This window comes from Natrix helvetica (assembly GCF_964273705.1).
Source record: "Natrix helvetica genome assembly, chromosome: 1".
In the NCBI taxonomy this organism is placed as follows: domain Eukaryota; kingdom Metazoa; phylum Chordata; class Lepidosauria; order Squamata; family Natricidae; genus Natrix; species Natrix helvetica.
In genome coordinates this window covers 114,718,296-114,743,516 of record NC_138548.1, presented here as the reverse complement: position 1 = coordinate 114,743,516, position 25,221 = coordinate 114,718,296, and the positions used below count along the sequence as shown (strand labels likewise).

Genomic DNA, 25,221 nt, shown 5'->3' with positions numbered 1-25,221 from the left:
CAGAACACTAATAAACTTAAGGGTAGTCCTCAACATAGGACCACAATTGAGCCCAAAATTTATGTTGAGACCTTTTAAATGATTTTTACAACCTTTCTTGCCACAGTTGTTAAGTGAATCACAATTAATAATCCATTTGTTAAGTGAATCTGACTTGCTCATTGATTGTCAGAAAATGACAAAGGTATATGACCTTGGGATATAGCAACAGTCATAAATATGAACCAGTTGTCAAGCATCTGAAGTTTGATGTTATGATCATGGGGATGCTGCAAAGGTGGGAGATGTGAAAAACTGTTGTAAGTCACTTTTTTCAGGGCTGTTGTTAACTTTGAATGGTCAATAAATGAAATGTGTTAAGCAGAGGACTACTTGTATATACCAGTAAGAATGAAACCAAGAAGAGATTCTTCTTAACAATTGTATTCAGGATAGAATTATAAACATTGCAGTTACTTGGAAAGAAATCTCATAAGAGTTCAATGGATTTTCTCCCAGGTGAATAATCAAATACTGAAACTTAAATGTGTTTCTCTAAACTAAAATCCATTTAATATAATATCCTCTTATTATGGATTTAGGCAGGACAATCCATATCTAGGACATTTTGGAAGTCATTGTGAATACCTCAACCCCTGTTGGTTATGCTGGAAATTCAATCTGGAAAACATCCTGCTGTGGAAATTTGAAGGAAACGTAGGTACCTCAAATGATCTCCAAGAATTACTTCCAAGAATCAAAGAATTTGAGAATGAACAATATTCAATTTTTTCCCCTCAGCTTTATGACAGCTCATTTTGCAAACCACCCTGGATATTTAGTTGAAGAACAGTATACAAAAATCTGAGGAAGGAAATTAGGCAGTTCTGTTTTGGTTGCATTTTGCTCTAAGGCGGTATGGTAGTGAGCCACAAAGCGGCCCATTTGCTCGCTCAGCGACTCCTCAGTCACATTCGCAACGTGGGCGCTCGCCTTTGCTTTCAGGCTACAGATTAACCGCGCCCTTTCTTGTTCGCCTGCCAGGGGCGAGAGATCGTCTCCCACTTACATCCCTCGGGAAAACCCCAGGCACGATACCCGGTAGCAAGAGGAAACGCCCGGGCTCCACGCGGCAGAACGAAGCAACTCCGGAGCTTCCCCAAAAGGGCGATCATTATTCCCTCCATGCAGCCTCGACTTCCTTTTTCCCCCTTTCAATAATTCCCCCTTTTCTTTGTAGAAGGGCCGGCTCGGTTCACCACTGCGCATTTTCCGCAGTCGATCAATCGTCGCGTTTCCCAACCCTGGGAGTCCAATTCGCCAGGCCATACTCACCGCCCACGGATTTGGTGGAAAAGGAAGCTGGCAATAAACGTCAGACGACAACTTCCTACTGTCTTCGTCTCCATGCAACCGGCGGTGTTTGGTCTAAATACCCTTCGGTGCTGCCAAATGCAAAGGAAAACCCCACGAAACCTGGAACGCGTCGGGCCCCGCTAATTTAAGGATTGTTGATTGAAAAGGGTCTGACGAAATTTGGAGATGATGGACTCATTTTTTTTAATGCATTGAGCTTCCCGAATTTGAATACAGAAATACGTGATGATAATTGCATTGGAAAGGGAGAGACAAAGGGAACTAGAAAGGTGGCGGCGCTAAAGCTGCTTAAATGCATTAAATCTGATACGGAATGCTATGTAAACCCTTAATCCTGAAGCAGCTTCCCCCCCCCCACCTCTGCGAATGCCACTCAAAGGCTCCTAAGCAGGACAGATGTTTAAAATGGGGTGTGGGGAGTCTGCCACGGAGACAGCTAAGGGATCCCATTCTACCCACTTCCCCCTCCCCGTTTCAATAGCAAGTCTGATTGGTTTTAAAGAAATACCAGATGTGATCGGCTATTACGATTATGCTGAAAATTATCCAGAGACCTTGGCTGGTTTGCATCTGTGGTTTGGCTTGCCAAGCCCAACTTAGACTGCTAGTTAAAAGACCACATTCACAATTACAGGAAGCCAGAAAATCTTGTGGTGCTGGCTTAGGAAAGGTACACTTGCATGTTAAAGCAGTTTATAGTATGACAAATATTGTTAAACAGAAGTAACATCAGTTAAATCAATTGAAGTATAATAATAGCTCACTCGATTTGTCTGTGTTCATACAGATCAAACTGCTTGACTGAACAGTGAATATAACCAGTGCATTCACTAATTAAAAATGGCATAATATATTTCACTGTAAAGAATAATATTTACTTATAAAACAGAGATACAGTTAGCTATATTTATACCATGACGGCCATGGACCTGACCCAATTAGTTCAGGGCCCCACTCACGAAGGGGGCCACACACTGGACCTTATTTTTGTATCTGAACACTGGACGAGTGATCTGGGAATAGGGGACTTAGTCATCACGCCCCTGTCATGGTCAGATCACTCATCCCTCCGGCTGGACTTCCCTGGCGCTATCCCCCACCGCGAGGAGGCGGAACCAGACTCTCCAAGCTGGTACCGCCCCAGGCTCCTGATGGAACCAGATAGATTCCAGATGGAGCTTGGGCCAATACCTGTAGCCCTGTCCCGCTCCCGGTCAGAGGACCTAGTGACTGCCTGGAATAGGGCGACGGCTGGGGCCTTGGACCGGGTTGCGCCTTTGCGACATCTCCGGCGGCATCGATCCACTCGGGCTCCTTGGTTCACTGAGGAGCTAAGGGTGATGAAGCACCACAGGAGACGTCTAGAGAGCAGGTGGAGGTCCTCACGCTCCGAATCTGACCGAACACAGGTAAGAGCCTATTTGCGGACTTACCTTGTGGCAATGAGAGCGGCCAAGCGTAGATATTGTGCCGCCCTTATTGCGTCCGCGGATAACTGCCCTGCCGCCCTGTTTCGGGTGACCCGCTCCCTTTTATTGCAGGGGACGCGGGAGGCACCCTTACAGGGAAGAGCAGAGGAGTTTGGGGAATATCTGCAGGACAAAATCGCTCAGATCCGGAGTGGATGGACCCCCGTCAGTGGACCGGACGAGCCGTCAGCAGCGAATCTTGAGAGACCATTCTGGGAGGAGTTTGACTCTGTTGCCCCCGAGGATTTGGACAGGTTGCGTGGAAGGCTGCGACCCACTACATGTTCAATGGACCCGTGTCCCTCCTGGCTGGTACTGGCAGCCTGGGAGGTGACACGAGGCTGGCTTCTGGGCCTGGTGAACGCCTCATTGGGTGAGGGATACTTACCAACTGCCTTGAAAGAGGCGGTGGTGAGACCCTTGCTCAAGAGGCCTTCGCTCGACCCAACGGAGCTAGCTAATTATCGTCCAGTCTCCAACCTTCCCTTTTTGGCGAAGGTTGTTGAGAATGTGGTGGCGCAGCAGTTTCCGCGACACCTGGACGAATCCGATTATCTAGACTCACGCCAGTCCGGCTTCCGACCCGGGCACAGCACAGAGACAGCCTTGGTCGCGTTGGTCGATGATCTCTGGAGGGCCAGAGATAGAGGTTGTTCCTCTATCCTGGTCCTATTAGACCTCTCGGCGGCTTTTGATACCATCGACCATGGTATCCTATTGCGCCGGTTGGAGGGGATGGGAGTCGGAGGTACCGTCTTGCGGTGGTTCGGCTCCTACCTCTCCGACCGGAAGCAATGTGTGTTGACAGGGGGGCAGAGGTCGACCATGAGGCCACTCACTTGTGGGGTGCCACAGGGGTCGGTCCTCTCGCCTCTCCTGTTCAATGCATATGTGAAGCCGCTGGGTGAGATCATCCGTGGCTTTGGGGTTGAGTACCATCTGTACGCTGATGATACTCAGCTGTACATTTCAACCCCAAACCACCCCAACGAGGCTGTCGAAGTGATGTCCCGGTGTTTGGAAGCCGTCGGGGTCTGGATGGGGGACAACAGACTCAAACTCAACCCCTCCAAGACTGAGTGGCTGTGGCTACCGGCACCTCGGTTCAGCCAGCTGATACCATCGCTGGCCATAGGGGGCGAACAACTGTCCCCTGTGGAACGGGCGCGCAATTTGGGCGTCCTCCTTGATGCCCGGCTGTCAAGGGATGACCATGTGGCAGCCGTGGCAAGGGGGGCGTTCCACCAGGTTCGCCTGGTGCGCCAATTGCGCCCCCTACTGGACTGGAGTGCCCTACGCACGGTCACTCACGCGCTGGTGACGTCTCGCCTGGACTACTGCAATGCCCTCTACATGGGGCTCCCCTTGGGACGCATCCGGAGACTACAGCTAGTCCAGAACGCAGCCGCGCGGGCCATCATGGGGAGTGCACGATACTCCCGCGTAACACCCCTCCTGCGCGAGCTGCCCTGGCTGCCTGTGGCCTTTCGGGTGCGTTTCAAGGTATTGATTACCATCTTTAAAGCGCTCCATGGCATAGGACCTAGTTATCTGCAGGATCGCATCCTACCACACACGTCCCTACGACCAATCCGCTCTCACAGGGAGGGACTCCTCCTGGTGCCGTCCACCAGGCAATGCCAGCGGGCGACACCTAGGAGTAGGTCCTTCTCTGTGATGGGCCCAACCCTCTGGAATGACCTCCCCCCCGACATCAGAACCACCACTGACCTCCGTTCCTTCCGTCAAAAACTAAAGACTCACCTGTTTCAATTAGCTGGCCTGGCACACTCTTAGTCTTACCTCCCGGGGATATATTTTAATTGGGTTTGGGTATTTTAATTGGGATGTTTTAGGGCTTTCATACTATATTTATTTCTTTGTACAGTCTCACCTCCTCCACCCAAATGCTCAAGTATTTAATTGTTTATATATTATTTATATTGTTATTTATGTATTTTATCTGTGTTTTATTGACTGTACACCGCCCCGAGTCCCTTTTTGGGAGAGGGGGCGGTTTATAAATCCAAAGAAATAAAATAAATATTGCTATAACATTTGCAATTATCACTGTTCCATCCTGTTTCAGAGCACTAAAGACAGTAGAGAGTAATCAAAATATTTTGTCTTTAAATGTCTATGTACTGTATGTTTATCACTAATAAATTGTTTAAGTGACATAGGTACTCTCCTGAGATTTATATTACATTTGCACACAGAGAAAAGAGTTCTGAATGGATTTTGCCAAAGCATTCTGGCTTTGATTTTATAACATACTGCAAGAAGCCTCACTAAAATATTATAGAAAACGGAAGAAATATAAATGATCAAGAAAGGAAACAAAAATCGCTATATAGGCTTTGTATAAAACAAAATAATTGCTTTGTAAAAAGAAAAGTTATAATATTTAACAAGGGGAGACTAAGGCTACAAAGTCAACAGTGTTAAGGTAGCTTTATTTATTAAATCTGATATACTGCTACTGGCTGTTAATTCTGAAATAAATTTCCTCCCGTTAAATCACCATTCTCTTTCTCATTCCATGACTATTACACATTCATACTAATGTATCTGTATCTATCTCCATACTGGCTAGGGAATTCGGTGAGTTGAAAGCCACATATCTTAAAGTTGATAAGATTGAGAAATGCTACAATAGATACCACTATATCAAAGACTACATGGAAAAGTTTTCTAGTTGGAATAAAAATGAAAGTTAAACACACATGCCTGTTATATTAATTGACCCATATAATCATTGTAAAGTATTAGAACATAATACTGTGGTTGCAACTTGCCGAAGATAGTTTGAAACTTGCCAGTGGCATGTTTGACTTTAAAATTCAGCTAAGGCCATTTGACAGAGAAACACATATTCTTGTCATTAGATAATCCACGTCTGATTTCTAGAACAGCTTTGATAATTTCAGTTCAATGAGTGGCAATCCATTGTAGCATATCCAAAGATTAGCCTGAATTATGATTACTACTGATACATTGCAAAATCCTACTGCAGAACCATGGAGCATGTTTTGAATAGTTGTGGATGCATTAAACACTTCTGGGGGTGCTCTTTTGACTTGTGGCTGCAATTTGGGCTCAATGTACAAACTGCTGAGGAAATCTTGTCAGAATGTTTCTTCTATTCCACAAAATATTTACATGAGATAAACACCAAAAACCAACCTAATGTCTAACAAATTGGAATTCTTTGTTCTAGGACTCTTCAACCTTCTCCGCATTAATATTTAAATATTTTTATTAAAACAAATATTTTAAAGTTATCTAGTTAATCAGGAGCAACTTTTAAATGGATTGCAAGTTTTTTTAAAGGATTCAGATAACAACAACAATAATAATAATAATAATAATAATAATAATAATAATAATAATAATAATAATAATAATAATAAATATTTATTTCTTAGCCGCACCCTCTCCCGAAGGACTCGGGGCGGCATACAACAAAACATAGGAAATAAATATATCGACATACATATAACAAAACATATACCAAGACATATATACGACATATACAAGGAGGAGGTGAACTGATAGATAAAAACAAGTAAAAACACAATGTTTAAAAACCCCTAAATAAATTGAATATAATTAAAATACCCCAAATAAAAAACCCGTCAGGAGCGATATAAGCCTGCTAGGAGCCTCAAAAAGACTGAGCAGGTCTGTGGTTTTGAAATTCTAAAAGCTTTCAGAAATATTGTAAATGTCAAAAATCAAGGTGATGGGGGGAGGGGGGGAGGGAGCTTTTCCCCAGATAGTGGTATAGGCACTTGCCTATGCATGGCTGTACCAGAAGTGTACCAGACAGCCTCTCAGTGCATCACCAACATAGCAGTTTGGTACCTCGCTCTGAAGGCAAAAAAATAACAGAAAATGTAGTGGGACTTTAAGAGAAGGGATTCATACTATTTCCCTTGTATTTCACTGATTTTTTTTATTTTATCTGGAGTATTGCTTTTTTTCCCTACGGAAATACAAAGTATAGATCAGGGATCCCCAAACCTGGCAACTTTAAGACTTATGGACTTCAACTCCTAGAATTCTCCAGCCAACTGGCTGGAGAATTCTGGGAGTTGAAGTCCACAAGTCTTAAAGTTGCCAAGTTTGAAGATTTCTGCTTTAGATCATAATAAAAATATGAATCACCATACACATACATATTCTTTGAGAATGTAGACATTTGGCCAAGGAATTTCTGGAATTTATACCAAGTGTGTATCTTCAATGTACATGCTCTATATTTACCTTCATTGTTCCAAGCCTGATGGATAATGGCAATGTTGAAAAGCAAAGAAGGTGGATTATGTCTACGACACTGTGAGGTTTGACCCTGGTTTACAGTTTATAGGAAAATAATGTGAAATTAGATTCCATAGGGCTAAACTGGGTCAAAGAAACTGCTGAGCTAAACACTTTCAAATCACGCATTTTTGTGAGCCAGCCAAAATAAAAAACAGTGGGTAAGCAGGCACATATTTTATAAGGTGCAGGGCTCAGGATGTTATTATACTGAGGTTTATTAAGCATGGCATAGTAGGAAAGCAATATTCAGAAGGAAGTTCAGGACTACTGAGCTGATAAGAAGTTTATTAATGTGACAGGACTAGTATGTGTCACTAGGAAGCTCCTCATTCTAACAGTGCCAGAGAAAAAATCATCCTCATTTTGACAAATCATCTTTTTCTCTGACTTTCCTCTTCATTCCCCTTTCCTACTCCACAGCAATAATTATAAACAGAGTGTGAACACGTTCCAGAATTCTCAAAATATAAAATAACACAATGGAAATGGATACTTTTGTATATCCTCCCCCCTTCCTAATTTTGCTGTGGGTGGCAGCTGGGTCGGGGAAGAAGGGGGTGTGCTGTGCCATTGTGTGTGCACGGGGAGGCTACTCTGGAAATCTTTTGTGGGATTCTGGGCAGGTCCCGTTTGGTTTGGGCTGGGAAGACGGGAAAGTGGAGAAAGGAAATAAGTAGGAATAGTAGGTAACCCGGTGGAGATGAATATTCATGCCAAGCCTGGAGACACCGGATGCATGAGAGAGAGAGAGACAGACAGAAAGAGAAACAGACTGAGAGACAGAAAAAGAGGATGCCGAGGGGAGTTGCATTTCTGATCTCTTCATGAAGCTCAACTTGAAGAACTTTTATGAGTACAATAGTTAAGTTTGTGCTATATGTGTACTACAGGATATCTACAACAAAACAGGCAAGAAAATCCACTTCTTTTTTTATAGACTTACATGCTATTTGCTGAACAATCCAACTCAATTAAAAGGTTTTCCTGGAATGAGAAATATGTACACCAAAGCAAGAAGAAATAGAAAATGACTTTTTAAAAGTTTGGTTTTGCGCTTTTCAATAGTGCATTAGGATATTATCCATATGAAATATTGCAGTTCCATGGCTATTTGTTCTATTTTGAATCTGATACATTTTTGTCCAGGTGTTTTGAGCTCTTTACTTAGCTTTAGATGACAATTCTGAGACTGTTTTTATTTTTTCTATGTAATATACACAACCGAAAGTTATAAAAAACCTCAACTAAAAGTAGAGTAAAATGTTGGAGCCAAGTGACAGAAGTCACTTGTCTCCAACATTTTACTCTACTTTTAGTTGAGGTTTTTTAACAAAATTTACAAATTAATATGCCAATATTTATGGAGATCCGTGTTGACTGGTGGCAGTCCTTTCTGATTACTTCATGAAATATCACAGCCCTTTTTACAATAAGGATTTCATTTGAGTACATATAATTGGGGCTAAATTTAATAAATCATTATGATTTGAATGCCACAGAAAATATTAAGCATGTGAGCATGCATTGTGCCTCCTCCTCTGATCTGAAGTTAAACAATGAAGTGATAAATCTCACCTTTAAAAAAAATCAAACTAGTTTCCCTCAACTTACAAATAAAAGACTGTATGTTTGATGCTGAGGAAGAATTTTTCGCTATCCATTTTGTCAAAAATAAATTTAGTATTTAATTTTTTGACATGCTTTGTATTGATCCATCATGTAAATAGTCGAATTGTCATATGTCCTATGCAGTTAAAACTGCATACAATATAGAATCAAAGACAGAATTCTATCCATCCAATTCCAGGCAAAAATGCTAAAAAATCACATTCTTATAACAGGCATCAAAAATGTAGTGGGTGGGGCCAGAACAAAAGCTAATTTGGATTTATTTCATCTCAAATTTCAGTGCAATTCCAATATGTACTCTCTCTAATCCTATTTCTAACAGTTTTCTTCTTTTATGATGTCAAATGTTGTAATTTGCTAATAACTTTTTTAGATCCCTGGGAAGTACACTCAAAGTTTTTAAAAAGATGCAGATGGCTGAGGGTCTTGGATTGTGTTTCTTTATTCACACTGAACACAATACTCGACCTTCCACATTATCTGTTGAACAAATTCACTGACATGACTTGTTTCAGGCTGCTTTTCTGATCGGGAGGTACCCTAATTCCAAGATCAACAAATATCACGAGTCTTGATTATGGAAAATAAGTGAGGAAATAGTAGGAAAATACCTACGGTATATGCCAATGCAAGATCAGGGAGGGAGGAAGGGAGCAAGGGAGGAAGGGAGAGAGATAAAAAGAAAGGAGAAATAAATAAAAAAGAAGGAAGGAAGGAAGGAAGGAAGGAAGGAAGGAAGGAAGGAAGGAAGGAAGGAAGGAAGGAAGGAAGGAAGGGTGAGACTATGAGAACTTGGTAAGAAAGCTTGATTTTATCGAATCACTTGAATGGCTTCCTTTCAAGGCCTATTATTTACACATGAGGTGGGAAGACTTCAGGCTTTCTGGTGATGCAAAAGACAATTATGCCCTTGGCAGAATCTTTTGAATATCCTCCCCACTTCTTAATTTTAACATTAGCAGGGGGGGGGGGGGATGGAGAATAGCCATGTTACCACTTCTACTGGCCCATGAAACATCAGAAATCCTTACAATCCTTCCTCTGAAAATAAATCCTCCTTACCTTCTGCTTCTACCTGGCCTATTTTATTGCATGCTTAGGGTTTGCATATCCATGAGGTGTAAATCCAGGTGCAAGGAAAGATTACGGTTACGTCTTTTTTGCATGGAAGTCTGTAGAGATTCTCAGCCATGGTTGTCCCAAGGTGCTTTTTCTGGAGGCAACTGGACTTATTTCTTCTTTGAGGACGTTTCGCTTCTCAACCAAGAAGCTTCTTCAGCTCTGACAGAATAATAGGGAATGGAAGGATTTATATTCCTTGCAGACAGCTGGCCATTAACATCCTTTTAGAGGGTCGTCGAAGCATTTGGGGGTTTATCTGTTTCTTTTTCACTCCTCCAAAACGAATTGTCTGGCATTATTGCGCGCCGTTAGAGACCCGGCATTTGCTTGAACAATGCAGCAGAGTGAAACTTTTGTGCTTCATTGCAAGAGAGGTGCATTGCGTGGCCTCGCTGACTTCCACAAGGTCTCGCTGTACAGCACATCCTACAAACCATGGTGAAGGGGTTTTGTTTTGTACGTGTGCACCCCCTACCTCCATCTTTCCTAAAACAATTTGATGCTGCCCGCTAGGGGGCAGCCTATGCACATCTGAGGGCTTGAGACATTCTAACCAACCTCTGTTTAACGAGGAATAATTATTTTCGGAAGTTGAAAAGGACCGTTGGGCTTAGAGCTATTGGCAGTTGAAGAAAATATTACATTTTCATTCTTGAATGCAACGCATATTTCTCTAACTTCATATTTAATTGATCTTATTATCTAGACCCAATAATAGTAGTTTGTCGAATGATTACATCCTTGCTGTTAAAAAACAGCTAATTTAGGGTCCGTTATAATTTCAGTAGAAGTGATTAGCTAAAATATTAAAGAGGAAAATATTATTTTTGTCTTCTTACACAATTTTTTTTCATGTTCGCGTTACCTGTTCTCTGTTAATCAACCTGAATGTAATACTTGCTTATTATTAAACAGAACATTTTTGTATGTAAATGTCGAGGATCCCATCTGGTGAAGCAATAATAAATGCACATGAAAGGAGTACAATAATTAAAAAAAGTTACAAGAACTTGTATTTTATTATGAAGGAAAAAGACAAATCAAACCCACAGCATTATGAGGATTTTTCATGAAGATTTATTTCCAGTAAATGAATATGACTTCTGAAATTTAGGATCGTTTAAAATATTCAGATAGTTTAAAAGAATACAACTAATATCGATAAAAGGGAGAAGGACAAAATATCTGGAGAATGCGGGCATCGATCCCGCTACCTCTCGCATGCTAAGCGAGCGCTCTACCATTTGAGCTAATTCCCCTTCCTTGTTTTGGTTTTTTTCTTTGGCCTTATATAGCAATTCTGAAGAACTTATCCAAATTATGGTTAATGCTATTTCCTCAACCCATTCCCAAATTCAGTGAATTTGTTGTCTCAAATTTCGTTTCCTTAACTATAAAGCAAGCAAAGGAGGGAAGAAGGGCTGGAAACGCAGCCTCTCCAGAAAGCAGGATAGGGGAAACTACACTTCCCATGACCCTTCAACAGCGCATGCGTCGCTCGGTCTTGCCGAGCGCGCCTCCGGGAGGAGAAACTCGAAGCGCCGCGGACGGCAGCGTTTTGCTCCTCAACGGGGCTCGCTTTGCATTGGGCGAGGCGGCGGCGGCGGCGGTTGGCGCCGTTCATTACTCTTCTTCTCCCTCCTGGCGACCTCGGCGGCGGCGGCGGAGGATGGAAGAGCGGGAAAAAGGAGGGGGAAGGCACGGTAGCCGGAGCAGCGCGGACCCCTCTCTCGGTTTGAGGTGAGCCTGAGGAGGGGAAGAGCCGGCGCCGGTGGTGGGTCGGTGAGGCGGCAGTGGCGACCGCCCGGGAAAAAGACAGAGGTAGCCGCCTTCCCCGTCGGAGAGGCTCGGGGAGAAGCGTTTGTGGCGCTCCGCAGGGGCTCGTCGGGAGGAAACTGCCGGAGGAGGGTCGAGGGGCAGCCAGCCCCGCAGCTGCGGTCCCCGCCGGGATGGAGGTGCCTGGCCGCGCGCGCGCACACGCACGCGGAGGGGGAGAGCACGCGCGCGCGCGAGAAAAGCACAGACGGGATGACCCGTTTCTGGGTGGCGCGTGAGGAAAAGAGAGAGGCCGGGCGGGTTGAGGGGACCGGGAGTGGGGAAGGACCCGCGGGCGGGCTGCTCTGAGGCGCTCGGAAGAGTTGGAAGGCTGTGTGTTGCGGCGAAAGGGCGTGTGGCTGCGAGCCTGATGGAGGGGGAATTGGGAACCGCGTTTGTCTAGGAGAGGGCAGGAGGGGTGTGTGTCACACACACAAACACACAGAGAGAGAGAGAGAGAGAGAGAGAGTTCAGCGGTGGGAGGATGGAATTCGTTTGCTGTGGGTGGCAGCTGGGTCGGGGAAGAAGGGGGTGTGCTGTGCCATTGTGTGTGCACGGGGAGGCTACTCTGGAAATCTTTTGTGGGATTCTGGGCAGGTCCCGTTTGGTTTGGGCTGGGAAGACGGGAAAGTGGAGAAAGGAAATAAGTAGGAATAGTAGGTAACCCGGTGGAGATGAATATTCATGCCAAACCTGGAGACACCGGATGCATGAGAGAGAGACAGACAGACAGAAAGAGAAACAGACTGAGAGACAGAAAAAGAGGATGCCGAGGAGAGTTGCATTTCTGATCTCTTCATGAAGCTCAACTTGAAGAACTTTTATGAGTACAATAGTTAAGTTTGTGCTATATGTGCACTACAGGATATCTTTAGAAGAGAGAGCTCCTCTTCTTGGAGATGAGAAGTACTGGGATTTGTGTAGGAGAAATCAATGAACATCACAACGTGCTGATGTGATTCTTGAAAGAAAACATGCTCCTGAGAGTAACAGGCTTTTTCGACTATGAAGGGAAGGGAAGAAAGGGCATGATTTTATGTTCCTTCCAGCGACCCAGGAAATAATTTAATAGCAGCACCCACGATCCTGACAAGTTCACAGAGCTATTTTACAGACATGTGAACACTGCTGTTTGTCATCTTTTTATAGAGACAATGAATAGCACTAAGTAATCTAAACCTCCTGCAATTATTAAATGGGCTTGGTCCAGGTGTTTGTCTCTATGCCAAAAAAAAGCCCCTTGTCAGTATGAACACATACATTCACACAATGGAAACTTTAAAACAGCTCATTGTCTGTTCTCATGTTTATGGGTTTTTTAGTTCTTCCTCTGACTAATAGTAGGCTTTGAGTTGGGTTGAATTACAAGTGATTACTTGAACTTTCTATGTAACTGAACTTGCCTGATGCAATTACTTTTCTTTTGTAATAGGAGCAGCAGTATAGAAAAGATAAGCAAAAATAATTGGGCTATCTATTGTATTTTTTAATACAGAGAGCAATTTACACTATGTTCTAAAACAATTTCAATTGTATAGAGCAGGATGGGCTAAATTAATTGACTCAAAACTAACAACATGTAGAAATGTAGGCAAACTTCTCTATATTGAGACTATGTCACATTCTTTTTATTGCGTTTTTTGTTTGATTTATGTGTTGCCACATAATGAAAATTTAATAAGCAATGGTGAATTTCTGACCTAAGAGTTATGTGAATGAAATACTGAAATGCATTAAGTAGTATTTAGGGAATGTTGTACATCTTTTCAATGCCGTCTTGGTTTTCTCATCCATTAGTATCAAACTTTTGAGGTACATTGGATTAGAAACCAGATAAGGACCACTGGAATTATAGTTATGGTTGTAGGGTACAATAACATATTGTAACTTTGAAAGTCTGACAGAGTTTCTTTCTTTCCCCTTCTTAACCAAAGAAAGTGAAGTCACCTCAGGTTTTTCATGTCCTCCTCTCTTTCAGGTCAAATTAACCATCCATACATTCCTTCATCAAGTTATCTCCTCTACAGTTAAGAAATGTTGATTCAGGTTAAATTCCAGTGAAGCTGTAGGATAAATCTTGTTAGCTACATTTTACCAAATTTATATATTTTTGAGATGATCTTTAGATCAAGAGCCTTTTGCATAATTTTACACACTATATTATAGGTGTACATAGTGTAGTGCAGTGTAATGTAATGATTAATGTATTGACTAGAACTCAGGAGCTCTGGCTCCCTTAGTCATAGTAACTCATTGAATGACTTTGGGCTAGTTATTATAAGCTAATTATTATAATATAACTCTTACTTTGTAGAAATGGCTTGAATATTTTTTCTGTACAGCCTTATTTCATACTAAAATTATTTTATATACAATAGTCAGGATATAAGAAAAAATGATAACTTCATATGTAAATTAATCCTGGAATTGTTAAACTAGCTATTCATATTTTATAGGAAGATGTAATGTGTGGCAGTTGAGACTGCAGTGATTCTTAACATCACTAAGTTTGAAATTTTATAGGCAACAAAACAGACATGATGTAATAACATTCCAACTAAACCACTGGATTTCTCTCTTTTTAGTCAAGCTGCTAAATGTTACATTCTGTATATTCAAAGAAGAGTATAATCTTAATTTTGCTTTGAAGCTTCAATATCAAGTATCTGTGATGGGACATTATTTTACTTTTATGAATAAATGAGAGTACACAAGTAAAAATCATTATTCACAATAAAAGATTGCAATGCTAGGAAGCAAAGCATGTGAAACAGAAGCAGTGTAATTCCTTTCTGAATCGTACCTGCTAGTGAAAGCCGTCCATCTCTCAATACCAGAAGTTATTTTATTAGTAGGTATTGTATTACTGAATTTGTATTATTGGTGAAAGTTTTCTTTATTATAACCCCTCCTCAACTTTACTTTTTATTCCTGGCTTTAACTGTTTTGCCTAAGGAAGAATTTTTAGAAACTCAGAAGTTTGCTACTATTGTGTTATAAAATACTGATGGGCTTAAAAGTAGTATTGTTTTTATGGATTTTAAATAACCTTTGCGCAAACTTTTTTATGGTTTTTGAAAAATAGGACCACTTAAGAATACTTTCACTTTTAGTACTGTGTCGAATGAAATTAATAGTGATGTTGAAATTATAACCTCTTTGCAGTTTTACATGTATGAAATATGATTTTGTCTCCCCCCACCCAATCAGATTTGTTTTTTTTTTACATTTCAGGACTTAAACCAACTCTTAAGATATTCCAAATACGTTATGCAAGTTTCTTTCTCTGTAATTACACCAAATTAATCTTCTTTCTGTTGCATTACTGGAATACACTCTCTTTATACTATAAATATAAATGATGATTAAATGTTTACTCACATTTTGGGAAAGCAAAAACATATATTATTATTATTGCAGCTTTACTGTTGCATATCTATTAAATTTAGGAGAACTCCTGATAAATACATTTTCCAATGATGAGTGGCCAGCATAATTATAAAATCATTTCAAATCTAAAATGATTAAATCTAATTAGATTTAAAGTTGATTATTATATGTGGTTCTATCTGCAGTATATTGCAGTTGTAGGCAAACTGGCTAGAGGATTCTACTTTGTTTTTTACTAAAACTCCCAAGGCCTGCAATGAAGCAAATGCCAAAAAATAGTTCAGGATGATGGAGAACAACAACAGAGAGGTTAGCCTAGGACAGCGATGGCGAACCTTTTTTGGCTCGCGTGCCATAAGTTGGGGGAGCACAGGGGGGTCGTGCGTGGACGTGCTACACCCATAATGCAATGCGTGACCCCCCAGCGCACATGCACGCATGACAGGCGCGCCCCCTTTTTTGCATGGTTTTTTCACCCTCCCCAGGCTCCAGAGGCTTTATAGGAGCCTGGGGAGGGCGAAAACAACCTCGTCCACCCCCCTGGAGGTTCTGCAGAGGCTTCAGGAGCTTCCCTGAAGCCTCTGGAAAGCAAAAAACTATCCTACAATCAAACCAGAAGTCACTTCCAGATTGCTTGTAGGGACGATTTTAGCCTCCGGAGGACAAAAAACAACCCTATGAGCAAACCGGAAGTGACTCCCGGTTTACTTGTAGGGCCGTTTTTAGTCCTCCGGAGCCTTCAGGGAAGCCTCCGGAGGGCTTAAACCAGCCCTGCAGGCAAACTGGAAGTTTGGGAACGGACTTCCGGTTTGCTCGTAGGGGCATTTTTTTTGCGCTCTGGAGCCTTTAGGGAAGCTCCTTAAGCCTCCGGGGGGCCTCTGGGGGTGGGGTGGGGCGGGGGAGGCTGTTTTCACCCTCCCCAGGCTCCTATAAAGCCTCTGGAGCCTGGGGAGGGCGAAAAATGGCTTAAAAAAGGCTGAACTCAGCTTGCCAGCATGCACATGTGTGCTGGCCAGCTGACAGGGCAACACCTCGCGTGCCCTGACAAATGACTCCGCGTGCCACCTGTGGCATGCGTTCCATAGGTTCGCCATCCCAGGCCTAGGAATTTCTGATCAGTAACTGCATCAAGCTCACAAGTCCTTTCTCATAAAAGTCCAGTCTGGTCTTCCCTTGAGTGCTCTTCCTCAGCAAACTATTTTTTAGTAAGGATAAAAGTTTTAGTTTCTACTATTGGTATGATACAGTTTTCTGACTTGCCACTGTTTATCATTCTTCTGTTCATCCTCTTGTGTAGTTACTAAATTAGATGGGGAGATAATTTTTCATGACAACTGTAAATTCCTAAATGGGTACTGCTGGAGATATTTGTTTTGTTTTTCTGCATTCCTAACTCATTTAACAGCTTGTGTTAGAAGAATAAGAAACAATTAAGTGAATGAATATAATGAGAAGATTGGCAATATTCTATGACACCAATATGAAGTCCTAAATTAAACACAAAAAAGTACCTGCTAATTCTGTTTGAGCAACATGAAGATACTTCCAGTGTGAAGCTAGGCTCAAATTCAAATGGAGATTATTTGCCTTTTTATGTTCTGATGTTAAGAAACAAATTGCTTAAAGCTCTTTTCAGCAAGTAGAATCTGTATAATTTCAACTTTTAGTATAAGCATTAGTTGTAAAAAGATGCTGTTTTACATCTATTACTAAAAGCAGTTTAAGAATTTATAATTGTCCAATTTAGCAGTGTGAAAATTGACTATTTCTAAATTCCCAGGTATAGGAAGTTTATTATGTGTTAAGGGAGATAGCTTTAATAAAGTATAGATTAACATATTTCATTAAGCCATCATTTGTTTTACCAATGTTTTGAAAATAAAAACACACAAAGTGGCTTGTTGCATTAATAATACTAAACTATGCTTACTTTTCACAATGGTTCGATTCATCTAGCACACTAAACTAAAATATGATATAATACAGTAGAAGACCACATTGAATTTATATTTTCTTTAAACCTCAGGTCTTTGATTTATTATGTTGCTAAGGAGATCAGATGCTTTACATTATTTTGTTGTCTGAAATATGTAAGTTGTGATCCTATACAATACATTCCGTTTTATCCATAAGAAACAAGAGGCACAGTTATGAACTTTTCCTTGCTCCAATAGTAATTAGTGATCAGTAATTATTTGTCACAGTTGATGATTTTGTAAAAAGAAAGGAAGACTAAGATATAAAACACACTGGCTCACTGCTAGAAATAAGAGCAGAAAGGAAGGTTTTACTCTTGAATGGAATTACTGAAAATCTTCCTTCTAGTCCTTTTAGAACCATTAATATTACATCTTAATTCAAAGTAAATACCTGAATATAGTGAAGTATATGAAATCACAGTACTACCCTCCGTTGAACATTTATCCCATTTAGCACATACAGACTTCCCTTGTTTTAGAAGTTTCTTGGCTTCAAACCAGGAAAAATGTCTATGAGGCATGTGGTATCTATAGCAAGAGGCCCAGCGAATATGTGTATGAAAGATGAAATTATTCTCTACATGATAGTTGTGTATGGAATACCAAAGCATGTAAGGATTGATTAGGGGTTCTGTACAGAAAACATCAGGCAAATTTTGTTTCTATGATAGTTTATTTACTACTAAATCAGCTCTTATATAACCTGTGGCTTTGTGGGGGTTTTGCTCCCTTTAATGCTTTTTAAATATTTTTTCCCATGGAAAATTTCTGACTCCCAAACCACCAAATCTACCTTTTTCCTTTTAGTAGTTAATATTGTGAAGCTATTCTTTGGAACATTTCAGAGAAACAGAACAATTAGGATGTTGAGATAGATTTAGGTCAGTCATTGAACTAATGGTCCACTTGCTCTGTCTTTCAGTTAGTATAAGAGATGGAAGAGTTGAATAATTAGAAAGTTGATGAGTTGAAGTTGCTAAATATTGCTTGTTCTAGTATAGCATAACCTGTTAAGATGATAACATTAACAATTTAAAGGAAAAAAGACTTGGACCCGCGAATTTTGCCTCCCAGCATCGCGCTTTAGCTTCCAATCCACAGGAAGGACTGCCACAAGCCCTCTGGGGCGGCACGCTGCCCTGGCCACTGAGTGAGACCGAAGTCACTCAGTGAGGATCTTTGCCGGGCAAGCAGGGAAGAGGGCACAAGCCTCCTGGAGGCAAGCCCTGCCGCAGAGGTTCCTCAAGCACAGGAGTGCTCCGCCGCTCCCCCCAGGGTCAAGCAGCGAACTGCGGCTTTTCCAAGCGCCACGGAGCGCCCGTGCTACCTCCACGTGGCCAGACGATTGCAGGGAAGCCGAAGAGGAAATCCCTGGCCACAGCAGCGTCGTAAGGAGGCAGGAGGCAGGAACCAGTGGCAAGGGTGTGTGGCAGCTCCGGAAAGCCCCAGCGGCTAGGTGAGCACTTTTAAAAGTTGTGCCCTTTCTTCTAAGCCGCGTGGCGCCATTTTGAAGCCGGGAGGACCCACATGGTCCAAGATGGCGGCACCCAGCAGCTCTGAGGAAACAGGAAGCCAGGCAGCTGCTAATCCAGCCAGCAGCCCCACCGGAGGGGCAGAAGACCAGGCAACCAGGTCAGTAACCTTCCCAGAGACTTCCCATAGAAAGGGGGGAGGAAAGGCTAAGTCTAAACAGAAGGACCTCTCCCCCAGGGTAGATCCAAGGGAAGGGGGGGCCAGAAACCTCCCAAGCTTGCCTCCAAGTACGAGAGGCGAAGGCATTAGACCTTGGAAAGGCTCTGCAAGAAGGCAAGTGGCCACAAGAGCACCCCAGGCATGGGCACAGAGGGGCAAGGTCCAGGGACTCCCTCCCACATGGGAGCCATAGAGGAGAACACAGCAATGCAGGCTAGGATCCCTATAGACATCTCCTGCCTTTGGGGCCCTGCTCAGGGGGGGCAATCCCCCTCCCCTTCTGCAATGGCAGCAGCCCTGCCCACAGGATCTCCAGGCCTGGGCATTCCTCCAGCACAGGAAGGCATTGGACAGTCCCCTCCCATAGGGGCACCCAATTTCCAGGAGATGATGATGAGGGCCTTTCAGCAATGCATGGCAGTGGCATTCCAACAGCCACAGAGGCCTCCTCCTTCCCCTCCCAGGGCCCCTGACTACCTGGATGCCGAGGAGGAAGACTTTCCCAGTTCCTCAGCCTCATCCCAGGAGGACAGCGACCTGGAAAGTGAGGAGGGAGAGATCAGGGAGAACAACCTATCGGATGATGAAGGCATGCCGCCTCCCAAGCCTACATTCACCGGATTGTTCCAGCCTTCGCTGTTCAAATCTCTGCTTTTCAAGGCCAAGACAGCAGCCAAGCTGGGCAGCCAAGCTACAGAGGTTCCACCTCCGCACCAGGGCTTCTCAGCGGAGAACATTTTTGATGAGCAGACCATCGAGGCGGACACGATACCTACGCCCAAGGCGTTCCTTGACCTGGTCAAACGCCAGTGGGCATCCCCCACTGCGGGCCCTTCGCCTTTATCCACAGACAGGGTCTTCTTTAACGTGGACCATCAACCGATCTTCCTTGCTGTGGCTGAAGGAGCTGCAGCAACGCACGCCTATAACAGATGTTCGAGCCCATCAGGACCTCAACAAGCTGGTGGCGGCCATCCAGTTTTCGTCAGATGCCACCCTAGCTGCAGCCAGGTTCGCCTCCAGGGCAATAGCTTCTTCGGTGGCCTCCCGCAGACTGCTGTGGCTACGGCACTGGCAGGCAGAGGTCCGTCACAAGTGGCGATTGGCATCAGCTCCCTTCACAGGAGACGCCCTCTTCGGACCAGCACTGGAGCCGTTCCTAATCGAGAATAAGGACAAAAGGAAGGTCCTCCCCACCGCCCTGAAGAAGGGCAACTTCAGAACGGCGCCATACCCCAGACGCTCCTACTCCCGGGGTCAAGACTCTGGCTCCTTCCTTCGGGGTCAGGACTCCTTTAGGGGATCAGAGGCGGAGTACTCAGGGAACAGGCAGTACCAGGGGGGATTCTCTGCCAGGCAGAGATACCCAGACAGGCAACAGAGAGGCGGGCAGCAAAAACGGCCCTTTCGAGGGGGCAGAGGAGGCGGAGGGGGGCGTTCCTTCCGCAAAAACTAAGTGTAGGTCCAGCTCTCCTCCCATCGGGGGGGCGCTTGGCGTACTTCGCCGACCGCTGGGACCTCTCCTCCTCCGATAAGTGGGTGCAGGATACCATCAGGCACAGCCTCTCATTAGAGTTTCTGTCCAACCCCCCCGAGTTTCATTCGGATATGTCCGGTTTCTAACAACCCGACCCGGAAGCTGCTGATGCAGGAGGCCATTCAGCACCTGTTGGAGATTAGGGCCATTCAGCCATGCCTCCAGGGCAGCAGGGTCAGGGACACTACTCCATCCTTTTTGTCATCCCCAAGGCTTCGGGGGGCTGGAGGGCAATCCTGGATCTGAAGCACCTGAACCGCTATATCCGATATAGAAGGTTCAATATGCAGTCTCTGCACTCCATATTGGAAGGGATTAGACAGGAGGACCTTCTAACATCCATAGACCTCACAGAGGCCTACCTGCACATTCCCATTGCCAGGGAGCATGTATATACCTCAGGTTCTGCTACCTGGGGCACCACTTTCATTACCGGGTCCTCCTCTTTGGGCTGTCTTCGGCCCCGAGGGTATTCACTAAGGTCATGGCGGCTCTGGCAGCACGCCTGGGACAGGTACCGGTATGCATTCAATGTTACCTAGATGACCTGTTACTACAGTCATCTTCCTTTGAGGGTGCCCTAAGGAACTTAGATATCACTATGGCAGTCCTGAGAGACCACGGGTTCTCGGTTAACATGGCCAAGAGCCACCTCCACCCCTCTACTAGCCTGATCCATCTAGGGGGCCTAATAGATACCCAGATGGGCACGGTCTATCTGTTGCCAGATAGACAGATAGCCCTTAGGCAGCTAGCCACCTTGGTAGCCAGGGAGCGCAGGGTGTCCTTAGCCATCCTTTCCAAACTTCTGGGTACCATGGTCTCAGCCATCAGCATCGTCCTGTGGGCTCGCCTCCACACCAGAGTCCTCCAATGGTTCCTTTTGCCTTTCCAGCGGAGGCGCATGAGCTGCTCTCAATCCAAGGTACTTCTTCCAGCAGAAGTCACCCGATCCCTGTCTTGGTGGAAGTCCCCGGCGATCACAAAGGGCGAGACCTTTTGGACACCAGACCGCATAACGGTAACTATGAACGCCAGCCTGAGCGGGTGGGGTGCACATCTGCAGGCTCAGATGGCGCAAGGACACTGGTCTCAGGTGGAGGGGACTCACAGCATCAACTGGCTGGAGCTCAGGGCGGTCCGCCTGGCCCTCTTATACTTCCATTGCTCAATCAGGGGCCGTCACATATTAGTCCTCGCAGACAATATCATCACCAAGGCCCACATAAACAGACGGGGGGGGGGACCAGATCAAGGGTTCTCATGCAGGAAGCCAGACGGCTGGGGCTGTGGGCCGAAAGGAACATCCGGTCTCTGAGGGCAAAGCACATAGCGGGGGTGGACAACACCAGAGCCGACTGGCTCAGCCGGGCCGAAATGGACAATGCGGAATGGAGGCTGCAGCCGGCGATCTTTGAAGAGGTGGTGGAGCGCTTCGGACGCCCGGAGGTCGACCTCTTCGCCACTCCTCTCAATGCCCAGCTCCCGAGGTTCTTCTCCAGGACATGGGGGGTGGGCGGAAGGGGCGGACGCTCTCCGGTGCCCATGGCCCAGAGGTCTTCTGTATGCCTTCCCGCCTTTACCCCTGATCCCCAAGGTCATACGGAAGGTACTGCAGGAAAGGGCGGAAATGGTTCTGTTGGCCCCTCACTGGCCCCGCAGGCTGTGGTTTGCAGACCTCCAGTCCCTGTCAATGGAGAGGCCCTGGAGAATTTCCCAGGAGAAGATATCCCTCAGCCAGGGGTCTCTGGAGCACCCAGATCCTCAATGGCTCCAACTGACCGCCTGGCGCTTGAGCGGAGCATCCTGAAGAAAGACTTCTTCTCCCCCAGGGTGATACAAACCATCCAGGTCCCCCAGACCCTCCACGGAGTGCATCTACGGTGCCACTTGGCGTGCGTTCTCCTCATGGTGCAGCTCCCAGGGGCACGATCCCTTTCAGACCATGGTGCCACAGGTCTTGAAATTTCTCCAGGCGGGCCTGGACAGGGGGCTGGCTCCCAACATGATCAGGAGGCAGGTTTCAGCCATTTCATCAATTCTCCTGTGTGGCAGGAACCAGAGCTTGACTCACCATCCCATGGTCAAGCAATTCCTTAAGGGGGCTTCCAATCTCAAACCGCCCATGGTACACAGGTACCCTTCCTGGGATTTACACAGGGTACTGGATGCTCTGACAGGCACTCCATTTGAGCCTTTAAGCACTGTTTCCCTTAAGTTCCTGACCCTTAAGGTGGCCTTCCTGGTGGCTATCACCTCCACCAGAAGGATATCCGAATTGCAAGCGCTGTCCACCAGGGAGGATCTCTGCGTGTTCCACCAGGACAGAGTGGTGTTGCGGTTGGATCTGTCCTTCATCCCCAAGGTATGCACCTGCTTCCATCGAGCACAGGAACTGATCTTGCCCAACTTCTGTCCAGACCCTTCTCACCCTTTGGAGAAGAAGTGGCACACCCTGGATATACGGAGGGCTCTGAGGATTTATCTCAAGAGAACCAGGCCAAGCAGGAAATCCGAAGCCCTGTTCGTTTCCTTCCAGCCGGGGACTCTGGGGAAAATGTGACCTCCACAACCATAGGCAGGTGGTTGCGATCCTGAATTGCCACTGCCTATCAGTCACAGGGCCTGTCCACGCCAGGTCGCATCACTGCTCATTCCACGCAGAGCGCAGCCACTTCCACGGCCTGGGCCACGCAGACCTCCTTGGCCGAAATCTGCAGAGCAGCCACGTGGGCTTCTCCTTCACCTTTCGTAAGGAACTATAAACTTGACTCCTTTGCTTCGGCAGAGGCCTCTTTCGGCCGCAGGGTGTTGCAAGTGGTCCATAGGGCGGGGGCCACACCTCACCAGGCATGAGTTGGGGGGGCTATGGGCCTCAAGGGTCTCCCTCCCTAGGGACGTGTAGGCTTTGGTACGTCCCAGTCTGGATACTCCTCCCCCTCACTATGGAGAAAGGGCGTTGGTACTTACCTTATACACCTCTTCTTATAGTGGGTGAGGAGTATCCAGCCCCTCCCTGACTAAGTTAGGTTGATAAAGTGTTATGTTGACGGTTCTTAAGTGATGTTGTTGTTTGATACAATAAAAGATAATATATGTTTTAAGAAGTCTGGAGTGAATGGTGCAACAGGTCGGATAGAGTTCTTCGCTGATAACTGGGTTGTACCTGGTGACCAGTGGGCGTTCCCAAAGACCTTATTTGACTCAGTCCAATCAGTGAGAGGACAAGGTTAATCCAGTCTGGATACTCCTCCCCCACTATGAGAAGAGGCTTATCAGGTAAGTACCAACGCCCTCTTTCTTGGAAATTTGTAGAAATAAATATAGTACTAACATGTTTCCCTGAAAATAAGATAGGGTCTTATTTTCTTTTGACTCCCAAAATAAGCACTTGGCTTTATTTTCGGGGAGGTCTTACTATTTTTGAGGTGCAGGAGGCAGCGAGTGTGGTCACCTCATGGCTTCTGCTGTTTTGCAATATTTTCAGGGAGGGCTTATTATCTGGGGCAGTCTTATTTTTGGGTAAACAGGGTACTAATTTTAAAGACATTATTACAAAATAGGATTTGTTTGCTATCCTAAAGCTCTTATTTATTGCAGACTGTGAGGTGATTGGAAACTAATAACTGTCCTTTTGACTGTATAAATTCTTTGTTCAAATTTTAGAGGTCATGAATTATGGATTGCCAAACTATGATGGTATGTATAGAATGGAAAAAGTGATGAACATATAGAATACTCTTTATTCAATCCTACAAGCTTGGCTTAGAGTAGTGTCAAAACATTTGTGATACTGATATGATCCCTTTAGTTTAGTATTTAAAATATGACCACTTAAAAATTGTTGATTCATGCAAAGATTCATTAGATGCACTAAATTTCAAGTTTTATGTTTCGTATTAAAGAAGCTCTAGAAAGTAGAAAATTCTGATAATTGAAAGTATTGTGTATGTTTTTAACTTGTTAACTATATGAAATGTAGTTAATTCCCTGTTTTCTTGTTTAAAAATACATTGCACCCTATCTGAGATATTTTCCCCCAAAGAACTCTTTCTGCTGAATCTTTAAAATGAAGATGACAGTGTAAAACAATTAAACCAATAAATCCTACAATATTACCAAGAGCACTTAGGCACTCTTAATTTTCTTAGCATTGAGAATGGAGGCCAAGTATTCCAGATTAATTTTTAGAGATTAATTTGGAGAACTTGTGCAGGAGGTTGGATAGAGAGTGTTAGGGGCTTACCTCTAATCATTTGACATTGCTTTGTTTCTCTCTTACCTCCATTCAAAAGCACATAGAGCAGGTATTTAAAGAAAGATATTGGTAGGTTGGTGTAAAATTATTTTTACAAAGTATTCCACTAAAATTAGAGAAGTGCTGTGTATTTGGCAGCAGAAATTGTTAACATAAATTGATAAATTTCTAAGTGATTCATCTGCTGAAACTGGAAAAAGTTGTGGAATTGTCTTCATACTGCCAAGAGTCAAAATTGCTTCTGTTGTTATAGAAAGTAATTATTTGGGCCCACATAATCTAAATAGGTAAATATCTGAGGTGATTAATATTGTGTTAAATTAATGCTTTGACCATTTTTACAGGGAATATTGATAAAACATATAAAATCGTTGTGGTGCAGCAGTTAGAATGCAGTATTGCAGGTTAACTCTGCCTACTGCCAGCAATTCAATTATGACTGGCTCAAGGTTGACTCAGCCTTCCATCCTTCTGAAGTCAGTAAAATGAGCTTCCAGGTAATTGGAGGCAATATGCTGACTCTGTTAACCACTTAGACAGGATTGTAAAGCTCTATGAAGTGGTATATATTTCTAAGTGAAGATTGCTATTATGTTTATGTATTGATTAATTTGATTTTTATGGGTGCTCATCCCATCTAAGCCATAT

The 25,221-nt window shown here is 44.2% G+C and overlaps 1 protein-coding gene across 2 annotated transcripts in view; it reads left to right on the top strand.

The window, feature by feature from the left end:
• The first annotated feature begins 11,423 nt into the window (after nucleotides 1-11,423).
• The window catches only part of LOC309383456 (uncharacterized protein), a 120,229-nt gene continuing 106,431 nt past the window's right edge, over nucleotides 11,424-25,221 (top strand). For both annotated transcript variants that reach the window (XM_081936021.1, XM_081936022.1), the window contains exon 1: nucleotides 11,424-11,642. The gene's annotated coding sequence lies outside the window, so the exon portion shown is untranslated. The remainder of the gene's footprint in view (nucleotides 11,643-25,221) is intronic.